Genomic DNA, 19,752 nt, shown 5'->3' on the forward strand with positions numbered 1-19,752 from the left:
GATCAAGTCTTTTTAGTAGGATAGTTAATGTTTTTGTGTTTTAAAATTTAATTTTAAGAATTATATTTTATAAAACGTAAGTACTTTTATATGTGCGTTTTCTCCTACCAAGGAATCTAGAATAGGTGGAGATTTAAAAAAATATATGATTATTATTGCAATATATAATTGTGTCCCCTGTTTCTAGTTTGGACCTGAATTCCTCCAAAATGCTCGTGTTAAAGTCTTGGTCCTGGCCTTAGCCTGTTGGGAGGCAGTGAGATGTTTTAAGGGATGGGGCCTGAACAGAAGTCTTCAGGTTACTGGGGGCCCTCGCAGGGGACCGTGGGACTCCAGTCTCTCCCTCTTTCTTTTGCTTCCCCACCATGAGGCGAGCAGCTGCGCTCCACCGCATGCTCCTGCCACGCATCACTGTCTCGCCACAGGACCAGCGAAGCCCAGACTGAAACCTCTAAACCATGAGCCCAAATGAACCTTTCCCTTTGTAAGCTGACTCTCTTAGGTACTTACTATACTGACCAAAAGCTGTCTAACATAACTGCTTCATAATGATAAATTCATACTTTAGGTAATAGGTTTTTTTAAAGAAAACCTTTGAAACTTTTAGTGTAATTCTGCCACTAAAAATGACTCATGGTTTATTATTATGGAAATGATTCACTTATTATGGTCACTCATTACTTAAAAACATGTAAAAATTAGGAAAAAATATGGAATAATTTATGATTTGGGAAACTCCTGACACTTTCTAGGAATTGAGGTTTTATAACTGTTGGGAATTTGAAGACCTTGCCCAGGGCACAGATGGGTCTACACCACTCGCTCCTGCACACCCCTTGGCAGGCACCTGTCGAAGCCCACACAGTTCAGCCGGTGGTTTGTGACTCTTTCCTAGTGCTCATCTGCTGATTGCCTAGGCCTCAGAGCTGTCCGCGGCCGGCTCTCTCGCCCACTCTCCTGCAGTAGGCAGCTTGACTGGACTGGGTCCTTGGGGCTCACACACGGCTTTCCTTCTGGTAGAGGAATTAGACGAGCCATAGTGCTTTTCTAGCCGGCCCTGGTCCATTGTCTTTATTTCATTAATAAAGTGAAACAGGGTCAGAGGGGCAGAAACAGGAGGCAGGACAATGGAGTTGCTAGAAGCATGATCTTTGATGTTGGAGAAATGTCGTTTGAGTTGGAACTCTGCCACCGACTAACTCAGTGGCCTCAAGCAGGTTGAATAACCTTTCTAAGCTTCAGTTTCTTTGTTGGTGAAGATGGAGAAATAAATGTTGCTGTATGTTAGGATTATGATGAATACTAAATGATATATAACACATGTAAAGTGCTTAGCATTAATGTCCTCAGTAGCAGTTGCAACAATAATTACTTCTGTTGCATATTGCTATTTCTGTAGAAAATGTTTGCCGTGGAATCTTACCAACTTGCCTAAGTGGCCCTCAAATTTTGCTTTAAGTTTTCTAGCAACCAGAGAAAAGAAAAAAATACAGCAAGTTAGTATAGTGAGGGAAAGACTTAACTATCCTTAAATAGTAATAAACAGTTGCCAATGAGTAAAACCGATTCAAGTGCCAAGAGCAGAAAGAATTATCTCCCTTAAGATGGAATGGGGCAGGCATTGAGTGAATGCAAACAACATCTTTGGTGGTGTTCTCCCGGTGCCCATGGCAAAGAGTTCCTCGTAATAGCTGTTGAGTAACTATGTTGAGTTATACAAGTATTTAGGCTAAGTTCATATAGCATTGGGCCAAAAAAGGATGCACTATTTCTGTCCCTGAACAGCTAAGGAAAACATTTATTGATGAAGTGCTACTAAAGCTTGCATAAGTTATTCATCAATAAATCATGTGCAAATGTGATACTTTTGGCCAGACACTAAATTGCCTGGAATTCTTATAGTTCCCACAGGTCAATATTCTTAACATAGCCAATAAAAGAAAAAGTGTCTCTACAAACGATTTCAACCTTTTCGACACAGATAAATGTTTTCTATGGAGACACAAGAAGAACATTAAAAGTCTCTAAAATGCAAAATTGAATGTCTCTAGGTAATCTCAAAATAAATATACCTGACATTTTAATTTATAAAATTATGGCTTCGGTGTAGATTTAAACTAGTGGAGAAATATTAATGTTGACCTGACTGTCTACTTACCACTTTCCAAGTGGAGCAATGTCTGTGAGTGCTGAAAAAATTTGATGAGCTCATTAATACCCAAACAGGTCAATGAACTGTGTAGCTTATTATTTATCCAGGGCTATGAGCTCAGATCTTGGCACATAAGTAAAGCGAGTTTTTATTTAATTATTTGGCTTTGACATATGTTCACTTCAGCTTACAAAAGTTTTATATATGTATGTGTTCGTTCATCTGGGCTTATAGAAAACAATGTAATTTTTTTTTTTTGCTTTTTGAAGAGACTTTGAGAGCAACGTGAGAATGCAGGTTAGATGTTTGGTATCATTTTCAATACACAGAAAGATCAACACCAGAAAGTGAGGCACCTATTATTTATAGTTCCTAACTTTAGTTGTCAAAGAGAAAATCATTGTCAGATACATATTTACACAATATTTTCAAGCAACAGTAAATAATAAACACTCCCTCCCTTATAAAACAAAAATCACACACACACACACACACACACACACACACTGCGTACTTATCCACCGTTAGCCAATGGATTCACCGTGCTTGTATGTCTTTTACACATACGTGTGGACCCAAAGTCACTTCAGTTACTTAAGAACAGTCTCTTCAGTGGAGCTCGTGGACCAGTCCCTGTTTTCTTCTAAAGCCACTTAAATTTTTACAGCTCTTAGCCACACAGCCATGTGGTCTGTATACTCTTAAGTGTGCCCCAGATGATGAAACTGAGCCCCACTTTCTTTGGTGAGGATTTCTGTACATCTCTGACGATGCCCCTGATTACAAGTAAAAAAAAAAAAAAAGTCAAAACAGAATCTCCAGGCTTCAGCACAGTTTCTTAAGGACACTGTGCTAACAATGTAAGTTTTAAATTAACGAGTATGTTGCATTTTCACTCACCAATTTTTATGCCCCCAGCTGATGAGTCTGTACCCTAATTCTAGATTCTGCTGTCTTACTGATAATGCACATGCATTCTGCCTTCTGTCAGTTGTGCTGGCTCAGGTGGCCTCAGCTGCTCCTTAATTAGAGATATTCAATTCATGTCTGCATCTTGCAGATGCAGCATAAGCCTTTCCCTTCACCCCCTGCCCAGTGGCGCAAAGGAGGGGCAAGGATGGCTTATTTTCACAGCTCCGTGAGAGCAGCTCTTCCTACCTCCAAACTGGAGTTCTTTCTTCTGCTGTTACCCTCTTTCCCCACTTCACTTGCGCCCCTCTCTCTTACTCTCCTTGGAGAGATACCATTTTATTGCTGGATTGACTAAATTTTCTATAGATTCATTTTGTCCTTGGGTCAGGACTGCTTTAAAGTCTTGTGAGGAAAAGATTTGCTTTTGATAATTTCCAGCAGTTGGAGGGGATAGTTTGTTAATGTTTAGATCCACACTAATGCTGAGTCTCTTAAAAATACAGTGAAGTTCCGCTCATTTCTAAATTTGGAATGTGGAGAACCCCTTTGTGAAATAGGAGGAGAATTATGGGATATTTTGTTTGCTTGTGAATGTGGATTTATTAGTAGCAAATATAATATTGTAAATTGAGTCTACCAAGTAGTCTTTGGGGAGTGAGATAAAAAATAGAAAGGTCATTGGTGAAAGTAGATTTGTATTTCAAACATGTTAGTGTAAATGTCCTTAAGCTTAAGAGTGAACTACTGGGCTCAAGGTCAAAAGCCTGTGAGAATCTATTTTCAGGTGGATTGAGTGTTATAAATCTAAGAAAAAAATCAAGGAGACCAGAGTGATATCGAGAACCGGGTTGCTCATCTCTTAGGTGGTTGCAGGTATAGAATCATGCTTTCCCTTTCCTCTTGGCATTTTCTGGGACTGTCATGTGGTGGTAGTGATATTTATGAACCATTCTGTTCTTAGGTATAGGCTCAGCGAGCGTGATACTAGTAAGGAAGTTTGGAGGCCTCTGCCCCTATTCTGAAGTGCTTCATTCCCCTTCTCTTATTCCTGAGTACTTACTCTAATGTTGGAAGGATCGAGAGTTAATTCCCAGGGCCATTTCTCCAGGTGTCCCTGCTCCCCCAAGGATGCCTGTTTCTGCACCTGGGACTTTGCCTAGAGTCCAGCTGGAGTGAGATGAAAGCACCGGCTTAGAAAGACATGTGGTGATGTCCAAGTGGAGAGGTGCAGGCCAGTGACGAGGTGCGGCAGCAGCAGGAGAGGATGGTCACTCCCACACATTCCTCTCCTCCCTCCACCCATGACAGGCTCCGGAGGGGAAGCCTAATGTGTCTATTTTATATGACCAACTTTGTAAAACATTGCTGCCAGTTGCACCCTTCACATAAAGCAGGGAGCTTGCTAGTTATTCTTGCGTTCTGTATGCATAAGTTCAAAATCTCAGGCCATGAAAAGGAAGATGGTGGGCAGTTCCCCCAGCTCACCAAGAATGAGCTCTCCACTCGAGAGTGACATCTAAGACTGTGAGCTGCAGAAGAGGCTTGCAGGGCTCCCTTCTTGGAATCTTTGTCAAAGACTGCTTTTGGGGGGCTCAATTTCCTAATAATCATACATGAACTGATTAAACACACACACACACACCCTTCAGTGTTTAAAGTGCTCTTCAAAGTGGTAATTGGGAGTTAAATGATTTTTCATCGCAGGAATTTGATGTACTTTGCCACCAATTATAGTTAATTAAATTCCATTCCCTTTACTTGGGTTTGGGGTATGGAGTGGCAGGAGGTTCAGTCTCTGTTTTAGTGGTGGAAAAGCTGAGAAATACTGCACTGTAGGCCACACAGAAGGCAGCTGCGGGCTGGGACCATGGCCAGACTTCCATCTTTACTGCCCGCTGCCTGATTATTCTGTTCCACTGTCAAGAAATTCAGGCCCCAAGAGGCCTGTAGACCTTGCTGTTGGACCTGGCCATCTTCTCCGTGGCTTCGCTTTCTTTGTTCAAGTAAGAGACTATCGGGGGAGCCCTCCTTATGAAGGGGCTCAATATTCATTTTTGGAAGGCAGTACCAGCGTGTGCTCTTCTGCTAGGTTTTTACTTAATGAGACTGAGAAGAATTATGATAGTGTAAACTATTCTCATTAAAAAGCATCTTTCAGAAATGGAAACCAGTGATCATTGTTTATGTACGCAAATCAGTTCCAATAGTTAAAAAAGGAAAACGAGCACCACTTTCTGGAGAAATATTTAAGTCCGTACACATGTTGCCACATTGATCTGGGTTCACAGTTTTTTTTAAAAAGTTCAGTGACAACAAGAATAGAAGGACTTTTGTGCCTTTTAAAATTTACCTGCTAGAAATCATATTTAAATTTCCATCAGGTACCGTAATTTCTACTCAGTAGAGTTTACATTTGGTTTTTGTAAATATTGTAGTGGGTGAAGTGAATGAATTTTAAGTCCTATATTTGGTTTACTTGAAATGTGTGTTCTTTCTAAATCTGTTTCCCACGAAATAATTCATCCTCTGTCATTGTGTTATAAAGGAGGGTGAGAACCATGGAGCCAGATGGCAAGAGAAGTTCAGCATTTTCAGTGGGGGATCTGTATTCTACAAATAAATGATAACTCTTTAGTTTTTCAGCTTTAAACTGTCCTTGCCTAGTTCCTCAGACAAAGGGCTATTATCTAGAACATATAAAGAAAAGAAAGTCAGACCCCCCCAAGTTTAAAGACCCAGTTCAAAAACGGGCATCTGAAAATGAAAAAACATTTTTCAGACAAAGAAGTAAAAGCTGTAAATAAACATAGGAAAAAAATGTTCAACATCACTGGTCATTCGAGAGATCCAGATGAAAACAACACTGAGATTCCACCTCACCCCAACAAAGAATGTCTGCTATCAAGAAATCAACCAATAACAAATGCTGGTGGGGGTGTGGGGAGAAAGGAACCCTTCTCCATTGTTGGTGGGAGTGCAGACTGGGGCAACCACTGTGGAAATCAGTATGGAGATAGCTCAAAGAACTAGGATTAGAGGTCCCATTTGACCCAGCTATTCCCCTGCTGGGTATCTTCCCCAAAGAATTAAAAGAATCATACCACAGCGATATATGTACACCCATGTTCATAGCAGCATAGTTTGTAATAGTTAAAGCTTGGAAGCAGCCCAAGTGCCCATCAACTGGAAACTGGATAAAGAAGATGTGGGTTTTTAAAAAATAAAATGGAGTACTACTCAGCCATAAAGAATAAGAAACTAGAGACATTTTTAGCTAAATGGATGTACATTGAGGCCATACTCTCAAGTGAAATAAATAGGACACATATGTATAAATACCAAATAATTTCTCTGTGAGAAACTGAAAGTGTAAATAAGAATTAAAATGAATAATTGATAATGTGAAATAGGAAGAAAAGGTCCAAAGAGGTAGGGAAGTGGGAAGGGCAGGGGAAAGGAAAGAAGGGAAAGGAAAAAATATGGGAAAAGGAAAAAACGGAAACAAAGTCTTTGTAAATAGGGAGGGATGGAGGGGGTGAAGGGAGGGCAGGGGAAGGGGGAAAAAATGAGAACCAAGAGAGATTATGTAAAAGTACAAATTCCCAATGATGAATGTAACTGTACTGTATACCTAAAATGTACCAATAAAAGAACCTAAGAAAAAAAAAACTGTCCTTGCCTTTGGCTATCATAAATACATAGACAAATGTGGAGAAAAGGCAGCATAATTAGATGAGTTTGTTAATACAGTACTACTGACCCGTAATGGTTTATATTGCCAGTAGCTAGCGTTATATGACCTTATCAACCTAACTACTGCAAAATGATGGTGAGGCTTGGAATGTAGCTTAGTGGTAGATGTTCAGTACACCCAGGACCTCTGGCTCAGTCTCCAGCACCAAAGAAAACCAGGCAAACAAACACCAAAAGCCTCGAGAGCCCTCTGCAGCCTTAACTGATTTTCTAATTCATTTGTTCTTCACTTATTTATTCATGCGCTCATACTGTTAATTACCCTAACTAGAGCATAATTGCATGTTATGCATGCCTGTCTAGTTATTTACAAGACTTTCTTTTTTGTTTGTTATATTCTTTTATTGGTACATTGTAGGTATACAACACAATTACGTTTCTCATTGGGAATTGTACCTTTACATGATGCATCTTGGTTCTTATTTTCTCCCCATTCCTAGCCCCCCCTTCCCTATTTACAAAGACTTTATTTCCATTTTTTCCATTTCTCATCATTTTTCCTTTCCCTTCTTTCCTTTCCCCTGCCCCTCCCACTACCCCTACCCCTTTGGACCTTTTCTTCCTATTTTGCATTATCAGTTATTCATTCTAATCATTGGTACATTTTAGGTATACAATATAATGACATTCATCGTTGGAAATTTGCACCTTTACATAGCCTCTCTTGGTTCTTATTTTTCACCCTTGCCCAGCCCTCCCTATTTACAAAGATTTTGTTCCTATTTTTCCATTTTCTCATATTAATCCCATTCCCTTCTATCCTTTCCCCTACCCCTCCCACTTCCTTCCCCTTTGCCCCTTTTCTTCCTATTTCACATTACCTATTATACATTTTAGTCCTTATTTACACTTACAGTTTCTCACACCAGAGAAACTATTCAGTTTTTATACATGTGTGTCCTATTTATTTCACTTAAAGAGTATCACCTCAATGTGCATCCACTTAGCTATCAGTGTCTCTAATTTCTCATTTTTTATGGCTGAGTAGTACTCCATTTTATAAAAAAACCACATTTTCTTGATCCAGTCTCCAGTTGATGGGCATTTGGGCTGTTTCCAAGTTTTAGCTATCACAAACTGTGCTGCTATGAACATGGGCGCACATATATCACTGTGGTATGATTCTTTTAATTCTTTGGGGAAGATCCCCAGCAGTGGAATAGCGGGGTCAAATGGGACTTCCAGTCCTAGTTCTTTGAGGTATCTCCATACTGATTTCCACAGTGGTTGCACCAGTCTACACTCCCACCAGCAGTGGAGCAGGGTTCCTCTTTCCCCACAGCCCCACCAGCATTTGTTATTGGTTGATTTCATGATAGCAGCCATTCTTTGTGGAGTGAAGTGGAATCTCAGCGTTGTTTTCATTTGCATCTCTCGAATGACCAGTGATGTTGAGTAGTTTTTCATGTATTTATTTGCTATTTCTACTTCTTTGTCTGAGCAATGTCTGTTCATTTCAGATGCCCATTTTCGGATTGGGTCTTTAAATTTGGGAGGTCTGATCTTTTTAAGTTCTTTATAGATTTGAGATAGTAGACCTTTGTCTGAGGAAGAGCAGGTGAAGATTCTTTCCCACATTGTGGGTTGTCTCTTCACACTGCTGGTGGTTTCTCTTGCTGTGCAGAAGCTTTTTAATAAGAAGAGATCCCACTTGTTGATTGTTTGTGCTAGTTCACAGGCAACTGAGGTTTTGTTCATAAAATCTTTTCCTACACCAATGTCTTCAAGAGTTTTTCCTAACCACTGTTCCAGCTGGCTCAGCATTTCTATTTTAATATTTTGATCTTTAATCCATTTTGATTTTAGTTTAGTGCATGGTGAGAGATATAGGTCTAGTTTTAATCTTTGGCAAGTTGAAACCCAGTTTTTCCAGCACCATTTATTAAAGAGGCTATCTTTCCTCCAGTGAGGGTGTTTGGCTCCTTTATCGAAGATGAGGTGGCTGAGTGTGTCTGGCATTGTTTCTGGATCTTCTCATATGTTCCACTGGTCCTCAGGTCTGTTTCTTTGCCAGTGCCATGCTGTTTTTATCACAGTAGCTTTGTAGTATAGTTGCAGGTTGGGGATGGTGATACCCCCTGCCATGTCTCTGTTACCTAGAATTGCTTTTGCTATTTTGGGTCTCTTCTTGTTCCAAATGAATTTTTGGATTGTTTTCTCGAGTTCTGTGAAGTATGCTGCTGGGATTTCAATTGGAATTGCATTGAATCTGTATAGCAGTTTTGGAAGTATGGCCATTTTCACTATATTAATCCTTCCTACCCAGGAGCAGTGGATGTCTGTCCATTTTCTGATATCATCTTCAATCTCTCTTTTCAGAGTGCCATAGTTTTCAGAGAAGAGGTCTTTGATTTCTTTCATTAGGTTGATTCCTAGGTATTTCAGTTTTTTGGATGCTACTGTGAAAGGAATTATTTGCCCTATTTCTCTCTCAGTGAGTCTGTCATTGGTGTAGAGGAAACCTATTGATTTTTGTGTGTTGACCTTGTAACCAGCTACTTGACTGAATTTGGTTAAGTCTAGAAGACTTTTGGTGGAGTTCTTGGGGTCTTCTATATAGAGTATCATGTCATCTGCAAATAATGGCAATTTGACTTCTTCATTTCCTATCTTTATTCCTTTTATTTCTTTCTCTTGTCTAATTGCCGTGGCTAATGTTTCCAGAACTCTATTGAACAAGAGTGGTGACAGTGGACATCCTTGTCTTGTTCCTGATTTGAGTGTGAAGGATTTCAGTTTTTGACCATTTAGTATGATATTGGCTGTTGGTTTTTCATAGATGGCTTCTAGCAGTTTGAGGTAGAGACCATCTATTCCAGTTTTTTGTAGGGTTTTTATCATAAATGCATGTTGGATTTTGTCAAATGCTTTTTCTGCGTCTATGGAGATAATCATATGGTTTTTGTCCTTGGCTCTACTGATACAGTGTATTACATTAACTGATTTTCGTATATTCAACCATCCCTGCATCCCTGGGATGAATCCCACTTGATCAGGATGTATGATCTTCTTGATGATCTTCTGCATTCTGTTTGCCATTATCTTATTAAGGATTTTTGCATCTATGTTCATTAGTGAGATTGGCCTATAGTTCTCTTTTTCGGTTGGGTCTTTCTCTGCTTTGGGGATCAAGGTTATGCTTGCTACCAGGAATGAATTTGGGAGTATTGCTTCCCTTTCAATTTCACTGAAGAATTTAAACAGTAGTGGCAGCAGTTCCTGTCTAAATGTCTTGTAGAATTCAGCAGTGAAGCCATCAGGGCCTGGGCTTTTCTTAGTTGATAAGTTTTTAATTACATTTTCAATTTCATTGGTTGATATTGGGTTGTTTAGAATTTGTAGGTCTTCTTCGTTCAACTTTGGTAATTCATATGTATCTAGGAATCTGTCCATTTCTTCTGTGTTGTCCATCTTATTGGTGTATAGGTTCTGGAAGTAGGTATTGATGATCCTCTGGATTTCTGCTGGGTCTGTTGTAATTTCACCCTTTTCATTCCTAATTGCATGGTTTTGGGCCTTTTCTTTCCTTTTTCTGTTAAGGTTGGGTAAGGGTTTGTCAATTTTGATTCTTTCGAAGAACCAACTCTTGGCTTCATTGATTTTTTTTGTATCATTCTCTTAGTCTCCATTGCATTGATTTCTCCTCTGATCTTTATAATTTCCTTCCTTGTATGCGCTTTGGGGTTATCCTGCTCTTCTTTTTCTAGAAGCTTGAGGTTCAGCATCAGTGTTTAATTGGGCTCCTTCTGTTTTCCTAATATGCGTATTCACTGCTATGAATTTCCCTCGTAAGACTGCTTTCATTGTGTCCCATAGATTCCGATATGTTTTATTGGCATCGTCATTTAATTGAAGGAATGGTCTGATTTCTTCTTTAATTTCCTCTGTGACCCATTGGTTATTCAGAAGTGTGTTGTTCAATTTCCACGTGTTTATGAAATGTTCTGAGTTTCTTTTGCTATGAATCTCCAATTTCATCACAGTATGGTCTGATAATATACAGAGGATAACTTCAATTCCTTTGCACTTACTTAAACATGTTCTATGTGTGAGTATGTGGTCTGTTTTGGAGAATGACCCATGTGCAGCTGAGAAGAATATGTATTCTGATTTTGTGGGGTGGAAGACTCTGTAAACATCTGTTAAGTTCATTTGTTCAAGAGTTCGATTGAGTTCTAGTATTTCATTACTTATTTTTAGTCTAGTTGATCTATCTATTTGTGACAGTGGGGTGTTGAGGTCCCCCACTACAACTGTATTAGTGCATATATGACTTTTCATGTCCGTTAGTATTTGTTTTATATAGTTGGGTGCACTAGTGTTTGGTGCATAGATATTTATGATTGTCATCTCTTCCTCTTGGATTCTTCCCTTTACAAGGATGTAGTGTCCTTCTTTGTTTCTCTTAATCAGTGTTGGTTTGAAATCTACTTGATCTGCAAAGAGGATAGCTACTCCTGCTTTTTTTCGGGTTCCTGTCGCATGGAGTATTGTTTTCCACCCTTTTCTCTGCCATGTGTCTTCTTATCTTCTGTTTTTTTTCTCATTAATAAACATTAACTGTTTCCTTCATGGCTTATGGGTTTTTTTTTAAGGTTTGAATATCTTTAATTTCACCATTCCAAGCATTCTGAATGATTATTTTTCAAACAAATACCTTTGGAGGTCTTCGGGTCCTAATACTTACCCTGCTTATTGACATCCTCATTAATCAGCCTACACAATTTTCCAACTGTGCTTACCAGCACACACAATGAGGATGAACTATCTAAGTCTAAGAGTTCTTGGAGGTTTCTCACAGCCTTGTTCATTTCTCCAAGCCTAGTATAAACTTTATTCATTCAGGGATAGACTCCATTTAAAGAAGGCACACCAAATAATTTTATCTGTTTATCAAAAATGATAAGATCTTTAAGATCTGTTCTTTTGATGAGGCACAAAGGTTTTAAGCCATGCCTCATTAACAGCACATTTATGATTTCCCATTCTGCTTCCTCCTGCTGTTTTTCAATCATGAGTCTGACAACTGACTGGATTCTGGGCTTTAGGGACTGTTGGAGGCACTGTTTCTCTCAGTCATTGTACATTCCTCTTGCACTTTACACCTGGTCATTCAAGTTATCTCAATGAAATGATCATCCAATGAGTCTCATGTTCAAAACTGGATCTTCATCTTCCTCAGCCGCCGTCTTCCACCGGCAGCCAGCCCAGCCCCTCTCTGCTCAGTGGTTGGATCCCGGCCTCCGCGACCCTTAACGCCACCAAGGCGGGGGAGGCCAGCCAATCCTGGCTTATGGATTTTTGAGACTTAGGAGCTAGAAAAGTTTTTCTGAAGCCATTCCAGGAGGAGAAAAATATTTTCTATTTCCTCCTGGTAGTTTTATAGGTTTTTAAAAAACGTTCACATCATTAACCCATCTGGAATTCATGTAAGATGGATATCTAACTGCAGTCTTCTTCCCCGGAAGGACAGTTGTGGCCACCCAGATGCTTGGCTCACCTGCTCTTCCCCTAGTGACCTCAGATGCTACCACTGTCAGATACTGTTCTCTCATATAGATACCATGTTTTTTTTCATCCAGTCATCTGTGAATTGGTACACCAGCTGCTCCCAGGATTTAGCTACTATGAATTGTGCTGCTATAAACATTGGTATAGGTGTATCACTGTAGTATTATGGGAAAGGGAACATTGCCAGAGACCCCTGCAGTGGTCCTCGTCTCCTGTGAGCCAATACAATGTCAGCAAGATAGGAAAGTGGGAAATAAAGACAGAGACAGAGACTTGAGAGAAGCAGGGTCTTGGGCTGATCTGAGATGCTGTGGGCAGCAAAGACAAAGGGCTCCTAGGACATCCAGTGTTTATTCACTACAAGTGTGGGAAGGAGAGAAACTGGGCGGGCCTTGGGACACCTGCTGATAACAAGTATCAAGGCAGGGCTGTAGAATGAGGGCACAGGCATATCTTTGCTGAAGAGAACAAACAGTTAATTCTGAGGACCTGAGTTGACCTTGGCTAGAAGTGAACTCAGCCAAGCCCTGCTATTTCCAATGTAGCACAGCCAAATTATGTAGGGGCAAGAAGCTCGTGCCACTATAGGCTGCTAATACTGGGAAGGGGTGTCTGGTACATAGTATGATGTCTTTGGGGAAGGTACCTACAAGGGGAATAGCTGAGTCATATGGAATTTTTAGTTTTAGTTCTTTGAGAAATCTCCATACTGATTTGCAAAATGGTTATAGTAGTTTACATTCCCACCACCAATGTAGGAGGGTTCCTTTTTCACCACAGCCTCACCAGCATTTATTATTCTTTGACTTCTTGATGATTGCTATTCTTTCTAGAGTAAAATGGAATCTTCACATTGTTTTAATTTGCATTTATCTAATGGCCAGAGATGCTGAACATTTTTTCATATATTTGTTGGTTATTTGTATTTCTTCTTCAGAGAAGTATCTATTCATTTCACTTGCCCATTTCTTTATTGGGTTATTTGTTTCAGGGAGTCTAACCTTTTGGAGTTCTTTATGTATTCTAGATATTAGTCCTCTGTCTGGGAGAATAGCTGGTAAAACTTGTTTCCCATTCTGTAGATTGTCTCTTCTCTCTACTAATTGATTCCTGTCTTGTGCAGAAGCTTCTACTCAGCTATACAGAATGATAAATTTGAGACATTTGTAGGAAAATGGATGCATCTGGAAAATATAATGTTGAGTGAATAAATCAGACACAGCATAAATACCATATGGTTTCTCTCAGTTTAGTAAGGTAAAGTACAAACAGAATAATAAAGGATGGATAGAAGGAAACAAGGTGATAGATCTGTTGGAAATGGAAAGGGGTCCAGGAGACTGAGGCCAAGGGGAGAGGAAGAGGAGAAAGGAAAGTGAGAAGAATTAAGATGCGCCATGTACAGGAACCTAGTAACCTCAATGCATGTAAACATCGTATGTGGTAAATGTGAGCTAAGAATAACAACAACAAGAGTGAAAATTGGGAAAGGGGATTTAGAGGCAGAGGGAAGGAGATGGATGAGAAGGGGATTTTTTAAAAAAGTTGTATTATATACATGCATCCACTCCCCAACATGAATGTAAGGTGCATGTACTGCAAATATGTACTAATAAAAAACCCTGCAATTTCACGTGTGAGGGTTTGTTCCTGGATCTTTCTCTCCTGCATTAATTTACTTGGATTTCCACCATGCCAGTTCCACACTGTTTTTCTCACCACAGCTTTGGTGAATTTTAATATTTGGTAGAGCAGATATTGTCTTAAATTCTTAAAAACTAACTTTTCTGGATTTTCCATTCCGGATCATTTTTAGAATGAGTAGAGAAGTCAAAAACTAAATAAATCCTCTTAGGATTTAAGTTAGTTTGTGTGAATTTATGAATTACTTTTGGATAAACTACAGTTTTAATACCACTGAATTATCCTACTCAGGAATATGGCGGCCATTTAGCTTTTTGTGTACTTCACTAAAATGTCATAGTCTTCCCCATGCACATCTAAGCTTTGCTGGTGCGATTTAGTCATAGAGATTGTTGTTGGTATTATTTTGGTAATACTGGCATGGAAACTTCTTTCAAATTATCTGTTTCAGTTTATTATTCTTAAATACTCATTTTAAATGTTACCCTTTTGCTAGCTGCTTTGGTGAACTAATAACTATTAATTAGCATAAACATTTAGCTCATTCTTCTGAATTTTTTAGGGAGGCAATTACATTTGCTATAAACTTTTCCTCATTGCTGTGATGTTCTAATATAGTATTAATCCCTATAAACCACATCTTTTTGAAAAGAGTGCAGAGGGGACTTTTGCATTATTCCTTCTTTATCTAATTCTGATAACAGTTCTTAGCAAGGTAGTAAGATGACAATTTGAGTCTAATTTCTTTTTTCTTTTCTTTCCTTCCCGCCCTCATTTTTTTTCCCTCCCAGTACTGAGAATTGAACCCAGGGCCTTTGCACTGAGCTGTATCCCCAACCCTTTTAAAATTTTTTACTTTGAGACAGGATCTCACTAAGTTGCCCGAGCTGGGCTCAAATTTATGATCGTCCTGCCTCAGCTTCCCGGAGCACTGAGATCACAGGTGTGCACACCCAGCTTGAGTCATGTCTCCTTCTCTGTACAGGTGTCTATAGATATGTGTCTGAAGACAGGGTTTCCTTGGTTTTCCTGGGGTTCTGTGAGTTTGGTTTCTGAGTCCCGAGTCACCCGTATTAAGACAGGTTTGAGCATAAACACAAGGCACAGCTCTGTGCTTCACCCCTTGGCTCGGGGCTGTGTTGCTCACTCAGCACAGTCTGCCACTCCTCATCCTTGGAGAGAAGGCGCCTCCCAGCCAGCTCTGTGCCGGGCACTGGGCCCTCTGCCATCGCTAAGGAACAGTCCCTGGCAGGGCTTCCCTGTCCTTGCTGCCGGAATGGCGTGTTTGCAGGAAAACAATCCCGAGAGCGTGGAAAGCCAGCTGGAGGCTGTGAACGCTGTGTCACCTCCTGGGTCTCAGGGTTGTTGCCTCACTACAGATGGCAGAGCCAGGCTGGAGGGTGTCTCAGGTCGCATGAGCTCCGACAGTGAATTCTGACAGTGATCCTGCAAGTGCGTTACCCACCAGTTTTATCGGTTAGCGGAGTCTCCTTTCTAGAAAAAGGAAGCAATTAGGAAAAACGAAAGAAGCCTTCCATTTGGAAGTCGCTCTGGCACGAGTCCCCTCTTGTCCCAATCTTCTGCTGTCCTCAGGCCCCTTGCAGCCTGTGGGGTCCCCAGGGCCCTCGTGTTGTCCTCCAGCCAGGAGCCTTTGCTGTGGAGCAGACTTTGACAGTCACCACTGGCTCGTGCTCACCAGTCCTGATATTTATATCAAGGTTGAGATCCTCAGCCCAGCAGCTGTCACCACCTGCCTTCCTGCTCACCGTGTACCAGTCTCTCTCGGGCTTGGGCCACCGCGCTGGCCTCCTGAGCTCCCAGCTGCGCCTCGCCCACGCCAACCTGGGACTTTCCCCCGTGTTTATCAGCATTGTTTGCAGGATGTGGTGCTCCAATTCATCCTGGGGAGTGGGTGTGGGTCCCGGACACACCTGAATTCTTTTTACTTCCCCTTGCCTCCCTCCCTCCCCCTTCCCTCCATCTCTGGTTTCTCTTCCTGTTTGCAGAGGATCTTTATACTTTGAGTTTCTCATCTAAGAGAAACCAGGCAATATTTAAACCTGAATATTTTATTTATTTTAATTAACATTAGTTAACATTATCATCACATTAGCATCCATTTCCCTACAGAGGACTCAGAAGTATCCTTCTTTATGGCAGCATAGTATTCCATATTATATAAATCCATTTTCTTCGTTTCATCCTTCTGTTGGTAGACATATAGGCTGCTTCCAGAACTTAGCTCCGTGAGTTGTAACACAGGGATTTTGCGTACACTTTCCTTGGTTGTCTCCTTCTCTCCTATCACAGAAAAGCTCTCCCTTTTGTCCAGATCTCAGTCCATTCTTCCAAGGATGATGCCCTAGTTCCCTATGCTGAGCTTCCAGAGCCCTACGCCCCTGGAGCACTTTGCAGACTTAATAGTTTTTATTTATGTGAGTGAGCTTAAAAAGTTAAAACTCTCCTCCTCCAATGAAGCATTAGCCCCATGAAGGCATGGGCTGTGTCTTGGTTATGGGTTTGTCCCTGGTGCCTGTCACCGATCATACCAAACAGTGTGTGATGCATCTGCTGAATGGAAGAAGGCAAAAGTGATTGAAGCAGCCTGAAGATACCGTTCCTCTCAGCTTAGAAAAAGGTGTTTCTCCCTCACTGACAGTAAAGAGGGGGGTTTCTCTGCCTGCCAGGGAGGGCGACCCTTCCTGATTTCGGACGAGATCAGCCACCTCAGGGTGGTATGGCCGTAGATGACACTTCCTAATTTCAAAGATTTCATTTAAAGTAGCAAGAATTGTTTAGAAAAATATCTTCAATTCATCTTGTCTTTCAAAAAGAAATGTTGGGGCTGGAGATGTAGATGAGCGGCACCGCGCCTGCCTGGCAAACACGAGGTCCTGAATTCAATCCCAGGTAACAAAAGAAAAGAAAAAGAAATGTTAAGAGAAGCAAGAGAGTGCAGCATCCACTCCATCTCTGCGTGTTTCAAACCCGACTGTGACGATAAACCGACACCTCCAGCCTGGAGACAGGAACGCGAACTGCGAGACACGAGTCTGAGAAGCAATGGCCGCCGGAAGACAACCAGCGGAAGAACTGCATTCATGTAAGAAACGGAAAAGTTTATTGGAAGTGTTTTCCCAACCATTTCGGAAGCTAGTAATGCAGTATTTTATTATGTTTTCTCCAGCTCTTAAAAGCTCACAGATGCAAATGCGTGATAAAATGTGGAAATCAGTATTGGCAACTAATTACACACTCAGGGACTTGAGCTGAAGCGACAGTGCGTGTGCTCCTCAGTTAGAGGGTTAGGCCATCTGGATGGCCAGAGGGGAATGAACATTTGAAAATTCTTTGACATAGCTGGTATTTAAAGAATAGCAATTGGCTAACATTTGTGGCTCTGTGTGCTGAATATTTTGGCTCCCGTCTTCTGGTATTCATTCTGAAAGATTTATAATCCTTTAGGGAGTGTGGTCAGTGACAAGAGGAGAGCTAAATCCTGAAATGTGGAAAAAACTAACTTTTCCTAATAAAAAACTGTTCTAAAAAAATCCCTCAGGCCTATGAATATGTTTCCAGATTTTCAGAAAAAGCTGATTTACAGAATTTTTTTTCTACAAGGATCTAACTTTTTTAATTGTCAGGCTTTTGATTTCAAGATTGGTGAAGGTTTCGATGTTCCAAAAAAAATGCAAACTCTAACCTTTTGGAGATCAACTATTCTAAAATGCCTTTTAAAAAATTATGTCATTGGTTACAGCGTAGATACTGAAATGAAGCTTAAAAGTAGACATAGTGTAGAAAATAAAAATGAAGGCAACTCGAAATTGGAAACAAAGATTACACTGAGTGATTAGGCAGAAAACTGCTACCAAAGGAAATTTGATAAAGCAAGACTAGCAGTCGAGAACGTCCTCAGTCGTGTACAGCTGAGAGGCGGACAGTGCATTCTTCGTTCTGAGGACGTGCTGGGGAGAGAGGAGCCTTGGTCCACTGAGGCAAGATACTGTGTTTCTCCTGGCACTTCCCAGCCCTGTGTGAATCCGACCGCTCTGCCTGAAGAACCCTCTGCCCTTGGAACTCCGCTTGGATTTTCAGCTCTTCATGTATGAACCCAGCTCTGTTCGTTCAGAAACCCCCAGGAGAAATTTCCGGCGCTCTTTGACCACTTAAATTCAGAGGAAAGGAGGGAATTGTTTGCCTTTTTGTATATTGTGTACTTCATTTGCATCCTTCTTTTTGGTTGACAAAATGTCTGCCTTTTAAAAAAAGAGAAATGGAAAGTGCTAGTATGGGGGAGTTTCATATTGCCAAATAAAGGAGTTAATGACCTGACAGCTAATAAAGAGAGGATTTATTATTTTGTATTGTAAAGCCAACTGTAGGAACATGGTGATGGGAACATTTCTCTTGATAGTAAGGAGAAAAGACTAAAAGCTGTAAAGCATCATTTATTTCAAATGTAAATAATAAAATGAAAGCTCTAGTCCTTGTAAACTTAACATTGAACACAGGATCAGCCTGGATTACCATCGGGGAGGAGGAGTGTGAGCCAGGGGCATGGTTGGCGACATCGCCATGGAAAAGTTCCTCGTGGCATTTCTGGAGAACAGGAAGGCCTGTTCGTAAAGAGAAGTGAAACTCTAACCCTTGCCCACCTCTCTTCTTGATGCATGCTCCCTAAGCACCACATTTCCTTTTCTTATTTCCAAAGTAATGTATTGTCTTGAACTCACAAGGGGGCTTGCCTACGTGCACATGTGTGATACCAAGAAGGGAGGGCTTTGACGGCTTGTATGTAATTTCCATGTTCCATGCTCAGCCCATTATATATATCATCTCTATATATTTTAGTTTATATGTATTTGAAACTTTGAATGTATAGAAATATTCATAAATATATAATGTGTGGATATTTCAATATATAATGATATATATTATCTGCCTTCTGTATGCGTCAGTCCATTTTCTGATGCAGTGACAGCATATCGAGACTTGGGAGTGTGGAGAAAGGGATCTCTCTCTCTCACCTCTGGGGGCTGGGAAGTCCAGTGTGAAGGTGCTGACCTCTGCGGAAGACCTCCTGGCTGAGTCAGAACCTGGCAAAGGCCATCATGGTCTGAGAGCACTCTCAGCGACACGGTGGAGATGACTAACCGGCTCAGGGACAGCCGCATCTATCCATCCACAAAAACACTGTCCTGGAAAAATCTAATCCCCTCCGGAAGGCACCACCTCTGGGTACTGTTACAGAGGCACTTAGATTTCGGCATGAGACACGAGTTTAGGAGGAAACAGTGGTATAATAGCGGTATTGATTCGACGTATGATGTATAAGGTAGAGAATGGCAACATCGGTGATTCACAAACATGGAAGTTTCTCCCTTTAGAACAGAGCAACTGGGGGACATTGGAACTGCTTTGAAGAAGGAATCCAAGGCTGACTTCTAGGAACACATTTTACAAAAGTCTTTGTTAGAATTATTCTGAGTCCCAGCAGGAGCACCGCAGTTATGTCCGTATGTCTGTGAGCCGTGCCAGCGATCTCGGTGACAGCCTGGGTGACAGGACCCTGCTCCTCCACACCGTGCTTGCGGGGAGTGTCAAGGCAGCAGTGTATCTCTGGCAGGTCTAATCCACCGATCAGTCATTTAAAAAGGCAAGCTCCTAGGTGTTGTGTTTTTCTTAGGGAAACAGCTCACCACGGCTCTGCCTGTGGCAGTTGGTCGATAGACACTGATGGTGAATCTGCAAAGCTCGTTGCTCACCAGGGTGAAGCT

The 19,752-nt window shown here is 41.0% G+C and overlaps 1 protein-coding gene across 7 annotated transcripts in view; it reads left to right on the forward strand.

Annotated features, from left to right (window-relative positions):
• Positions 1–19,752, forward strand: part of Odad2 (outer dynein arm docking complex subunit 2) — a 174,592-nt gene that overhangs the window by 30,349 nt on the left and 124,491 nt on the right. The gene's annotated exons all lie outside the window — the stretch shown is intronic.

This window comes from Heterocephalus glaber, unplaced genomic scaffold, assembly GCF_053883595.1.
Source record: "Heterocephalus glaber isolate CG9 unplaced genomic scaffold, H.glaber_assembly_v1.0 deba00000738, whole genome shotgun sequence".
NCBI classification, from domain to species: Eukaryota; Metazoa; Chordata; class Mammalia; order Rodentia; family Bathyergidae; genus Heterocephalus; species Heterocephalus glaber.